The 12,973-nt window shown below is 34.8% G+C and overlaps 2 long non-coding RNA genes across 2 annotated transcripts; one reads left to right on the top strand and one right to left on the bottom strand.

The window, feature by feature from the left end:
* The first annotated feature begins 429 nt into the window (after nucleotides 1–429).
* LOC112491625 (uncharacterized) lies at nucleotides 430–3,169 on the top strand. Its single transcript, XR_009639711.1, has 4 exons — nucleotides 430–858; nucleotides 1,384–1,514; nucleotides 1,937–2,088; nucleotides 2,556–3,169. It is a non-coding gene; the product is annotated as an uncharacterized LOC112491625 (long non-coding RNA).
* A 2,243-nt stretch (nucleotides 3,170–5,412) lies between these two features.
* LOC125422458 (uncharacterized) lies at nucleotides 5,413–7,072 on the bottom strand. Its single transcript, XR_009639752.1, has 2 exons — nucleotides 6,271–7,072; nucleotides 5,413–5,742 (listed from the first exon to the last, which is right to left on the bottom strand). It is a non-coding gene; the product is annotated as an uncharacterized LOC125422458 (long non-coding RNA).
* Nucleotides 7,073–12,973: the final 5,901 nt, after the last annotated feature.

The raw sequence follows: 12,973 nt of genomic DNA, 5'->3' as shown, positions 1-12,973 counted from the left end.
AATTGTGAATTAGAAGGTGGATGAAGGAGCTTTATATAGAATTAGAAGTGGATGGTATAGTTAATTATTGTGGCAGCCAGCGCAAATGAATTTGGACTCTGACATGATCATTGTGAGGCGTGCGGGTCTGACCATAAATTTAACGTTGGCGCCTTGTGCTTTTGAATTTTGACGTAGGCCCTGATGATGGATAACCTTTATATTATTATTTGACAAGTCAGATTTGAGGTTGGTAATGGCCTTCGTAATTCAGTTTGTTTTTGGTAATGTATATTTTACACACTATTATGATTCTTATTTATGTTTTTTTGGTCTTTTTCGGAGAGCCTGTTATAAATTATCAGTTGGGTCGAGATCCACTGCATTAGGACTTGGGTGGCCGGTGGGCCAAGTTTCTTTATGTTTTATTTATGGGGAATTTGGCCCAATACCCTTGTTTTAAAGGCTTTAATGAAAACTACCCATCTGTTTCCAACTTTTTTTCTTTTACCCTTCTATTTTCAAATATCCCCACATTACCCTTTGCAAATGTGAAAAGGAAGAATGAAGATGTAAGGTTATGCCATTTTTCCCCTAAACGGAGCACGAAGAAGAAGAGGAAGAGAAAGTGAGAGAGAATGGCGAAGCGTTTTGGGACAATCGGAGTTCTTCAGGAGGAGGAGCGAGTGGAGGAAGCATCCAAGGCTCAGCAATCAACTCTGCCATGCCCTTCTCGGTCTTAGCCTTAGAGTCGATGAGCAAGTCTACAGCAAACTCCTCCTTCCTCTTCTTCTTCTGCTTCTTCTTCTTCTCACCACTCTTCCCATTCCTCTGCTTCTCACTAACTCACTGAGACAACTAAAACAATAACCTCATCAAGTGACGATGATCATTCAGGCCCCTTAAATCTTCTTTTACTTTTTGTTCCGTTCAGTTTTTTGGGTTTGCTTTTATTTTTGTTTTTATTAGCTGTTCTGGAAATTTTGTTGATTATTACAATTAAAAATATTAAGTTAATGGATCTTATACATGGGATATAGTAATTATTAATTACTGAACTTGTTTTTAGAATGCTATTGTTTTTGGGTTTTATTATTTGGGGCCAAAATCATATGCATTTTAACTGTTTGTTGATATGTTTTATTGGGTTGCGTGTGTGTGGTAGAAATTATATAATGCTTTTGCTCATACAAATGAAGAGAAAATTTTAGTAGTGAAGCTATTCCATAACCTATTCTGTTAAAGTCTTGGATGTGTCTATATGCTCCGATCTTCCTAAGATCTTATTATTGGCTATTTACTATACGTCAATTACGAATTTTGATCTCCAGTTTCTCTAATCTAAGAAAATTTTATCATATATAAATACATGATATGTTGATATACTTTTAATTGGTATTTTAGGATGATGGATCTGTTATATGTATATTTTCTCTTTCTGGAAGTAATGCCCAAGATGGACATTTAGCTACTGGTCGTAATGGTGTAAAGCGCCTCAGAACTATAAGTTCTCATCTGTTTTACTCTTTGATGTGGTTAGTATTTTTCTTGAGAAAGTTCTTATTCTCTTTGGTTTCTTGGATTGGTTTAAATATTCTTCTATTTGCAATTTTCAATATTTTGGTTGCTACTTTTTTGAATTTAGATATTAGCGGATTGATGCATTATGGATTTTCTTGTCACATACACCTATCAAAATCAAAGAGGGAATTGATATGAAAGATTCTCACATCCATGAAATTTGAAATCCAATAATCTGATAAAATTTAAGTGTAATATTTTTGTAACAAAATGCTTAAATTTTTGATTTTATCAAGCATTAACTCAACATGGTTGTGTTTTCAGAGTCCATAGATTTTGTTTGATAGTATACTTTATCCTTCTGTTACTAGCCTTCTGTAAAGGAATTTTTCTGCGATACCTACTAGTATAAAAAGGTCAAGTTTGTTCTTTTCAGGTCAAACAACCAAATATTTTATCATTCCTTTATAGTATGGAGACTAAAACTTTTCGTGGTAATACGACAAAGGTTACTATCTATATTGTCATGGAGCCTGTTGTTCCACTATTAGAAAAGATCAAGGAACTAAATTTGGAAGGTACATAAAGGTATAAACAATCTGGTCTTCCTGGTTGATATTGGTTGTTTGATTGGATTAATCTGATTGCATGATACATGTAATTCTTCTTATGCTAAAAAATGTTTATGGTACTTGCATTAATGGTGATAGCATATGAAGAATCTCGGAGAATTTAAAACTACTCTTTGACTTTTTCTTTTGAAAATGGGAAATCTAACGCAATATTAGCCACCCGTTTAGCAGGTTATTGGAAACTCTTCCTGGCCAACTTGGTTTCTTTGATTCATTTAGAGAATATGTTCTATCAGTGTGATGTTAACTTTTGTCTTAGTGCTTCTCTTTATTTAAAAATTGAAATTTCCATCTAAATGCAAACAGTAACACGTAATATCTTTTGGTTTCTTTGTATGATTGTGCATACATAGGACGTGTGCCAATCCTGTTTGTCACCGTCTTGAACAATTTTGTAATGATCCTATTCAGAATGGTTTTTAGTGGTTTGGCTAGGAATATAGATTGAAGAAAATGGAGAGGAAAGTGAAGAAAATGAAAAGATTTGTCGTTGCTACAACACAACTACTACAAGAGCAAGAAGTGTTGATGAAGCTTGAGCAAACTTTGAGGAGAATGCAAGTCAATGCTCAGTTAGATCGTGTGAACTTGCTTGAGTTCCAGCAGATGGTGATGTGCCAACATCAAGAAATGAGAAAATTAAAAGATTTGTGTCCATGGAATAGAACTTTCATGCGGATGAGTTATGTTGCACCTTTTAAAGGATGCATGGTGGGTGGAATTGATTCTTCCGTTGAAGAGATATGCAAGCCAACCATTGGTGGTTCAATGCAGTTGAGAAATGTTAGTATTGAATTGGTTGTGAGTCAAGTCTTCCACAAGGCTATTTATTGTTCACAAAAGAGAATTAAAGCCATAAATTTCCACTTCATTCCATGAAAGCTGTTTTGAGCATCTAGTTTGACATTTTTTTTTCTTTTTTTCAAAGGCAAAACTTCCAATGGTAGTGAGTTACTTTCACGGCTTTTGAAAAATTCTTTTATTTGTTGATATGGTGGATGAATTCAGGTCCAATAGTCGTTTTCTTATGAAGCATATACTTTGTCTTGTACTATGCAATTATTTTGACTACGGATGGTGAAAACATTTTATAAAAAAATGAATATGGATGGTGCATCGGTAATTACCGATGCCAACGGTTTCATCGGTGATTATCGAAGGCCCTTTGGTAATTACAGTTGACAAATTTTTTGACTCCCACAAGTCTCCTAATGTGTGTTTCATGCAACAACATGCAAAATATACATTCATCAATGATCTAAAAAAGCAAAATCCCCATAAAGTTCGGATAAAGTTCTAAAATTGCCAAAAAAATTTGATTATCGTAGGGCTTTCTGTAATTACCAATGAAACCATCGGTAATCAAATTGTCCTTACTTGAAAAATTACCGAAGGTTTCATCGGTAATTATCGAATGGTCTTCAGTAATTACAGTTGACAAATTTTTTGACTTCCACAAGTCCCCTAATATGTGTTTCGTGCAATAAGATGCAAAATATGCATTCATCAACAATCCTAAACAGTAAAATCCCCATAAAGTTCAAAAAAAGTTCTAAAATTGCCAAAAAAATTTGATTACCGTAGGATCTTCGGTAATTACCAATGAAATCATCGGTAATCAAATTGCCATTACTAGAAAAATTACCGAAGATTTCATCGGTAATTATCGAAGGCCCTCTGGTAATTACAATTGACAAATTTTTTGACTCCCACAAGTCCCCTAATATGTGTTTTGTGCAACAACATGCAAAATATACATTCATCAATGATCCTAAACAGTAAAATCCTCATAAACTTCAGAAAAAGTTCTAAACTTGCCAAAAAAATTTGATTACTGTAAGGCTTTCGGTAATTACCGATAAAACCATCGATAATCAAATTGCCCTTGCGGGAAAAATTATCAAATGTTTCATCGGTAATTACTGAAAGTCCTTCGGTAATTATAGTTAACAAATATTTTGACTCCCACAAGTCCCCTAATGTGTGTTTTGTGCAACAATATGCAAAATATACATTCATAAGAGATCTTAAACAGTAAAATCCCCATAAAGTTCGGAAAAAATTCTAAAATTACCAAAAAAATTTGATTACCGTTGGGCCTTCGGTAATTACTAATGGTTTCATCGGTAATTAATGAAGGCCCGACGGTAATAAATTTTTGTTTGGCAATTTTAGAACTTTTTTCGAACTTTATAGGGATTTTGCTGTTTAGGATCATTGATGAATGTTTATTTTGCATGTTGCACGAAACACACATTAGGAGACTTGTGGGAGCCAAAAAATTTATCAACTGTATTTATCTTCATTTTTATAATGAAACAAAGTTCTACTTAGCATGTTCTTGGTGTAAATACACATTCTCAAAGGTTGTATTGAATTGTGGTGAGTTCAATTGAAAAAATTAACAACTGACAATTACCGTTGATCCATCGGTAAATTTTCCATCAAGTAGTAAAAGAATTAATTGGATTCCGACTTTTTTCATCGGTAATACCGATTGCCCATTGGTAATGAAGTTAATTTGTCATTTTTTCACTTCTTCCAATGCTTTTTTTTTTTTACTTTGTTATTTGAATTAATGTATATTAATCCAATCCACGTACAAAAATAATTAATTTCGTTGCTACTACATGTAATTCTGTATAATATCAAATGTTTAATGAATCTAAAGCCTACAAACAGACACCTGCTGAAGATGTTTTAAAGTTTTAGCAACTCTATTTTGTCATCTTTAAAGGGCAAACAATGAAATATAATCTAGAGGTTCCATGTACATATAGAGTTGTTAAACATAAATTAAAAATAACATAAAAAGCTATGACACCTGCTGCAACATTACAAAGTCACTAATATTTTACAGCGAATAGAAAAATATAAGTGACAGATATCTCAAAATAGGTAATAGCAACATATCAAATGTTCAATTTTTAAAACAATAAGTTTTTGGTTCATCAACTCAAGGCTAATATTAGTAGTACTTCTCAAAATTAAGAAAAGCTACAACCATGCAAAAAGAAAAATAGATGCGAGGAATTTATAGACACATCTGTCTAATGACTTCGCCCCAAAACTTACTATGCTAGTTCCTATAATCTTACAGTTAGAAGCATAAATTAAGAAGGACACCATCGGATATGGTGAGCTCAGTAATATGTTGAAAGTGTTCGGTGGTGTTGCAAAGATGGAACCAAAAGACCAAAGCCAAAGGTCTAACTCCACACTAAGCACCTAAATACAAAAGATAAATAAATAAAAATAATGGGAAAACACTGAGAAAACAGAGAGAAAGATTATATATACTATTGGGAAAAAAAAAAGGAAGAGAAAAATAATAAAAGGACATACATTGATCTAAACAAAAAGAGTGAAAATCATTGAAATACCAAAAGGAAATATACAAGTACAAAATTGCTAGAAATGTCAAAGGAATTCAGCAACACCTACTTCCCTGATTTTTTACTGATCAACTCCTTCATCCTCTCCACAGCATATATGGAGTAAGTCCATAGCTTAACTTCCTCCTCACTGCCTGAATCTATTTCATTATTAGCCACAATCAATTTGGCAAGCTTTGAACTGTATTTCAGCACGCCAAGTTGCTGAAGAACCGCTGGAACAATATAATCGACCATAATAGTAAGCATATCCTTGGCCTTGGAATGCATCCCACAAATCTGTAGCACATATTTGTTCTCTTTTGTACAAGAATATTTGGTGTCCTTTGTACACTAAGTGAACCTAGAAGCCTAGAACATTTAAAGGAAGTCAATATACAGAACTAGTTTCATTTACATATAGCCCATAGAAACTTTTTATGCAGCCATCTAAATGTATTTTTCTATGTAACAACTTGGTACATATTACATAAAACCTTAAAACAATGAGTTTTCAAACAAAACCTTACATGAATGCATTACAAAGCAAGTATTGTGTGCTAAGTGACAATAGATATATCTTTCTACACTCATGTAACCTTTTATAAAGGGGGTAACCCAATCAAGCCCAAGCATGTGAAATTTCAGACAACATTCCTATAGTATCAGACTTACAAACCTATATTAATCATAACGAGAAACAAGATCATATGCAATTGAATAAGAAATTAACTTATTTCTTAAATAAAATAAATGTTGTTTACCTTAACTTTGTAGTCAGGATAGTCATTGAGAGCCTTAAGCAAGGATGGAGTGTTGACCTTAGCAATCCAACGAGCAGCAACAACTATCCCAGAATATGCAAAAGCCAGAACCAAATTGCTTATCCCACCATCATGCAAAATAAAAGAGAGGAAAGGTACCACTACACCACTAGCTGCTGTTAGTGTATCTGTGATGCTATGGGTTCCACGAATCAATAAAAGGAAGTATTTTGAATCTTTATCAAAGGAAGCATTTTGAATCTTTATCACATATAATTGTGAAAGTAGGCTTCAGGAGCTGCAAGTATTATATTACTCAGTAACTGATATTAACCCACATCCAAATCTAGATCAGAAAGCCTGATTCAAGGGTAATTTAGGCATTCTGATTAAGAATGATTTGAAGCTATACATACCCCAGCTTTGGGCTTCTGAAGGAGCACATCTTCTTGAGAGTAGCCAATGGATTCTAAAAACACCAGGAACGGCTTCTTTGAGAAAAGAATATACACTTGCAACTTGCAGATACAATGCCTTAAGAAATAATTCAATTGAGCAATTATTTCAGGCCTTTGAGCTCTACACTGTTGGTATCAGCATATAAATTTGCAAGTTGCAAATTACCCTACAATGCACCAATTACATATCAAGGCCACCGATATAGCAATATTAGCTAAGAATTCACACAGAAAAAATTAAAAAGACGTAAATTTGATTTTTAACGGAGGGATGCTTTTTTACGGAGGAAAGGAAAAAAGAGGTCGAGTAGGATTTTTAATGGGATTATTTGTGGGTTTTCTCAGGGAAGAAGAAAGGAAGGAAAGCAGAGGTGCAGGAAATCAGAATTATTGGCTTTGAGAATGAGAAAAGGAAAGTAAAATAAATTTTTGTCTTTATTAGGGGTAGATAAAAAAAACTTGACAAAGAAAGGGTAAATATCATTAACCCTTTATTTTTGTGGGTATTGGGCTAAATTCTCCTTTATTTGTTTATGGAGAATTCGGTCCAATACCCCTATTTTAAACGGCACGATGAAAATTACCCACTCCATTTACATATTTTTTTATTTTATCCATCTATTTTTTAATATTTCCAAATTATCTTTTTTAATAAAAAAAATAAAAAAAAGAAAAGGTCAAGATGCAAAACTATTCTTCTTCTCACCACTTTTCGTGCCGAGCAAATATACAACAAACTCCTTGCTCCTTCCTGTAACAGCCCAGTCCAGACCACCCGCATGCAGATATTGTCCTTTTTGGGTCTGGAGAATCCTTTTACAACCCAGCCCTCAAGGTTTTGCCGAAACGCGTCTGCAAGGGAAAGGTATCCACACCCACTTATATGGAGTGCTTCGTTCCCTTTTCCAACCGATGTGGGATCTCACAATCCTCCCCCCTTGGGGCCCAGAGTTCTCGCTGACACACCGATCCGGGTACTGGCTCTGATACCATTGTCTTGAAGCTTGCTTAAGACCATAAATAGATTTCTTAAGCTTACAAACCAAATTACCATTTCCTGTTTGTTGGAAACCAACTAGTTGAACCATATATACATCCTCATATAAATCACCATTCAGAAAAGCAGTCTTGACATCCATCTGATGCAACTCCAGGTCATAATGCGCCACAATCGCCATAATGATTCTAAAAGAATCCTTTGTGGATACAAGAGAGAAAGTTTCTGTATAATTAATTCCTTCCTTCTGGCTAAACCCTTTAGCTACAAGTCTAACCTTATACCTCTCCACTTGACCATTGGAGTCCTTTTTAGTCTTAAAGACCCATTTGCACCCTATAGGCTTGCTACCCAATGGTAACTCAACCAAATCCCAAACACCATTTGATGCCATGGATTTCATTTCATCTTCCATTGCATCCAACCAAAAGTTTGAGTGCGAACTGCTTATGGCTTCCTCATAAGTGACTGGATCTGAATCATCACTTATGTCAAACTCATGCTCCTGCAAGTAAACCTCATAGTCATCAGGAATAACTGATCTCCTAGTCCTTTGTGACCTCCTCAAAGGTACATCAGCATCTGCAATAGCTAGAATATCCTGCTCTTCAACAATGAGTTCATTCTGACCAACTACTGGTTCATCAACTATTGGATCAACAATATCTCTATCAGGAACAACTATACTGGGAATGAAAACACTTTCTTCTCTAAATTGAGATTCCCTTGGACCATTACTATCATCAAACCCAAAATCATCTTCAAAATAAATGGCCCTGTCTGATTCCACGATCCTGGTGGTGTGAGAAGGACAAAAGAATCTTGAACCCCTAGATCCTATACAATAGCCAACAAAATATCCACCAACGGTTTTAGGATCCAACTTTTTAATTTGGGATTATAAATCCTTACTTCAGCTTTGCAACCCCATATTAAAAAATGATGCAAATTAGGCTTTCTCCCTGACCACAACTTAAAAGGAGTCTTAGGAACAGATTTACTTGGAACTTGATTCAAAATATAAGCAGCGGTCCTTAAAGCCTCTCCCCATAAATAATCTGGCAACCTAGAATTTGCCAACATAGACCACACCATATCCAACAAAGTTCCATTCCTTCTCTCAGCTATGCCATTTTGATGAGGTGTACCAGGCATCGTATATTGCGCATCAATGCCACACTCACGCAAATAAATAGCAAAAGGTCCTGGGTTCCTTCCAGTCTCATCATATCTACCATAAAACTCACCACCTCTATCAGACCTTACAGCTTTTATTTTCTTATTCTTTTGAAGCTCCATCTTTACCTTAAACTCTTTAAAGGAAACTAAAGAATCTGACTTCTCACAAATAAGCTCAACATGTCCATAACGAGAGTAATCGTCAATGAAGGTAATAAAATATCTATAACCACCCAAAGCAGTTGGTGTAAAAGGTCCACATATGTCAGTGTGGATTAACTCCAAAACATCTCCACACCTAGCTAACTTATCCTTTCTTACCTTGGCAGTTAACTTCCCTTTTACACATTCAACACAAGTCAACAGATCAGAGAAATCAAGATTAGGAAGTATCCCATCCTTCACTAACCTTTCCATTCTGTGCCTAAAAATATGTTCCAAACGTTTATGCCATAACATTGAGGAATTGTCATTAACTCTTGGGCGTTTGGAAGCAACAATAGAATTAACAGAGAAATTGAAACCATTATTAAATAAATCAAGCTTATATAAATTGCCACATAAAATTCCAAAACCAATAACTTTACCATCCTTAAATAATTCAACTTTGTTATTTCCAAACAAAAAACTATAACCTTGACTATCCAAAACAGAAATAGATAACAAGTTTCTTCTTATTGAAGGTACATAAGAAACTTCTTGTAACTCCAAAGCATATCCAGTGGCAAGCTTCAACTTGATTGTTCCCACAATGTCCACCTTCACTCTTGAGCTATCTCCCATATAAACTTACTGCTCAAGATTGATTGGGCCCCTTCGGCTTATCATCCCCTGCAATGAATTAGTAACATGAATTGTTGCTCCAGTATCTAACTACCAAGAATTCATAGGCACATCGATAATATTGGTCTCAATCATTAAAATATTACCTTTCTTCTCTTGCTTTCCCTTTAAAGTCCAACAGTCTATCTTCTTGTGCCCAACTTTATTGCAGTATCCACTTTAGGAATACTAGCATATATGGCCTCATCCATATAATTCTCCATCATCATCATACAGCACTTATTAGAGTGCTTCCAATCCTCATAAAATTTCTTAACTGCTACAGTACTCTCATCAGTCGGTATCTCTGGTGGATCTATCTCCAAAGCCAAATCCAATTTCATGAAGGTCAATTTCATAACTAAGGTTTTCTTCCATTTCTGATAATTTGTCCCATCCAATTTCATCATGGCAGTCATGGGCGGAAGGTTTGGGGTGCTACTAGTTGTAAAAATAGTAAACAACAAGACATTCAAAAAATTTAAGACAATTCAATTACTATTTTCCAGCCTCTCAACACAAAAACACAAACATAAATATCGCTTAGGGTCTTTATAGCACTAAAGATACCCTTACGCGGGCCAGGGACAGTCAACTAAATGACCACAATCAAATGCATTGAACTGAATCACTAACTGGACAACTCAGAACCCGCAATACATGGCATTTAATTAACTTCCACTGCCATTCCAGACGCCATACAAAGCAACTAAAATTACCGACAGAGTAGCCTAGTTACCCGTATAGACCCTGGTTAATAAGTGGGAGATAATTAACAAATTGGCAATTTCATGATATAGGTAAATAAAGATAACCCATCCACTATGCCAACACACATTACATTGGTACACATAATGCAGACAAAATAAGTCTCACGACAGGTGAGTACCTAAAATCCCATACTACTATACCAACTAGGCACAAAGCCTCTTTGGGTAAGCTCACACAATCCAATTTTCCAATCACAAATATTTAATTTAATTTAATAAAATTAGAATGTGATAATTAAACAAATAAATAAACAATAAATAAATAAATTGAACAATTGAATCACTAAATTAATTAATAAATAACCAACAAATAAATCAATAAAAAAAATAGGTTTTTTTTTTTTTGGCCTGCTGACGTCATCTGCTGACGTCAGCAAACGACGTGTCGTGCTGACGTCAGCAGTCAGCCCAAACGGCACGTCGTTCGCGCCTTCTTCCTCAGCTAGCCGGGTCGGGTCTGACCCGATTCCAAACTGTACGGGTCCCGCAACCTGACTTCTTACCCGGCTCTATCTCGCCGTTCCGGACTCCGTTTCCGGCGATACTGGCGGCGATAGTTTCGTCTTCCCTTGGGCAACGTTTCCCACAAATCAATTTGATTCAAAAACAGCCCAAAATAAACATCCAAGCAAGGTTTATATTCGGCCATGGAAGGTCCATAAATAATCGATTTTACAAGGTTTTGCACCAAATTAATTAGTCTAATTCATTCCATTCAAACTGAAAAACAATTTCCAAGTTAACCCAGATCATGAATTCATACAAAACAATTTTTCCTAAAATTTTGGAAAACAAATACACGCCCGATATTTACAATTTTTTTTTTTAAGGATTTTCAGATCCAATTAGAAATAATAAACAATATAAAACACAATAAAGAAGAATTTTTCACCATACCCAGGTCTTAATTCGAACTAAAACAAAAATTCACATAATTTGCACAAACTCAATATAAACCCGTTATTGCACAAGAGAAGAGAAATTAATCAATAAAATTCCATCCTTAAAATTTGGATCTCCAAATAAGCCGCAAACACAGATGAATATCACATATTGGATTTCAGGAAACAAGCATGTAATAGCATAATCACAAGGACGAGAGAATAATTATAAAATAAATATCATGTCATCAATATACACGATAAAAGTTCAATGGCCGCATATCAATATAACAACAAATTTCAAAATAATTTATTATGCATATTAACCATGTGCTCTGATACCAATTGTTAGAAATTTTATGGATCTAAATATACATAATAAATTCTATAAATCATAAATTACTAACCTCCAAACGCAGCCATTGATAAATAATCACACACTCTCTATAAGACTCCAGTTGGCCCATTGGACTGGAGGACCAACTCTCTTTATAAGCCCATTGACTTATCCATATTTTTCCTAGTATAATTATATTATCAAATTATTATTATTTTATGTGTGTCAAAATTAATGGATAAGTATGACTTGCAGAGACTATTTAAAGAGTCTAGGGCAAGCAGACAGATATACCATACAGTATTTGGAGATTAGGATTTTCAGAAATCTGAAAGTGATTTGAGAATAGTGTATCCATAGGCACTATTTTACGTTGTTTCTATTTTACAGGATTAAAGATCTAATTTATCAATAGCTACATTTGGAAATTAGTAATTTATAATTTATAGAATTTATTATGTATATTTAAATCCATAAAATTTATAATACTTCCTTCTCTTCTTTTTCTTCTCACCACCCTTCCCATTCCTCTTGCTTCTCACTAACTCTCTTTACCTTTTCAGCTATGCCTCCCCATTTATTCAGTCAATTGTTTTGAAGATCTATGGCACATGAGAATGAGACATGCTATGCGTCGGTAGCTTGATTAATTGCGTTCAAGTTTATTGTAGCCTCCACCTCAGATTGCCGACCAGACAGAGAAACTGCTCAAACCAAAATATATTTATAAAAATCCAAAGTCGTTCTTTTCAGTTTTTTTTTAAGCTCTCCAATCTTTGCTTTTGTTTTTTTTTTTTTTTTAATTATTTGGAAAGCAATTTATAATTCTTGTTTTCATTTTGCTTCCTCTTTCCTCCTCTGCCCTCACTGTTTCAGTAACTTCCCCAAGCTCATGGACTCCTCCTTATCCCCTCTTTCTCCTCCTCCTCATTCCTCCTCCGACATCCCCTTTCCCCTCTCCGCTGCCGTCGACGACAATTCCCTCCTCGACACCCCCTATCTCCACCGATTTGTCCAGTAGCAACCACAAGCTCTGCATACTCAAAGTTGGGTAAATTAAAAAAATCTGAAGAGGGAGGGATAAATATCCTCACCTACCCATTCATTTGGGGGACATTGGGTCAAATTCCCCTTTATTTATTTTGTTTTTATGGGTGGGCTTGTCCAAATTTATTAATTCCAGTTCAAATGGCTATGTGGATTCAGCTTATGGTCGAACAAATCAAGAGATCAATATCACTTAAATATGTATCTATCAA

Source organism: Ziziphus jujuba, chromosome 7 (assembly GCF_031755915.1).
Source record: "Ziziphus jujuba cultivar Dongzao chromosome 7, ASM3175591v1".
NCBI classification, from domain to species: Eukaryota; Viridiplantae; Streptophyta; class Magnoliopsida; order Rosales; family Rhamnaceae; genus Ziziphus; species Ziziphus jujuba.
Note: the sequence above shows the minus strand (reverse complement) of the source record. Positions and strands in the feature narration are given on the sequence as shown.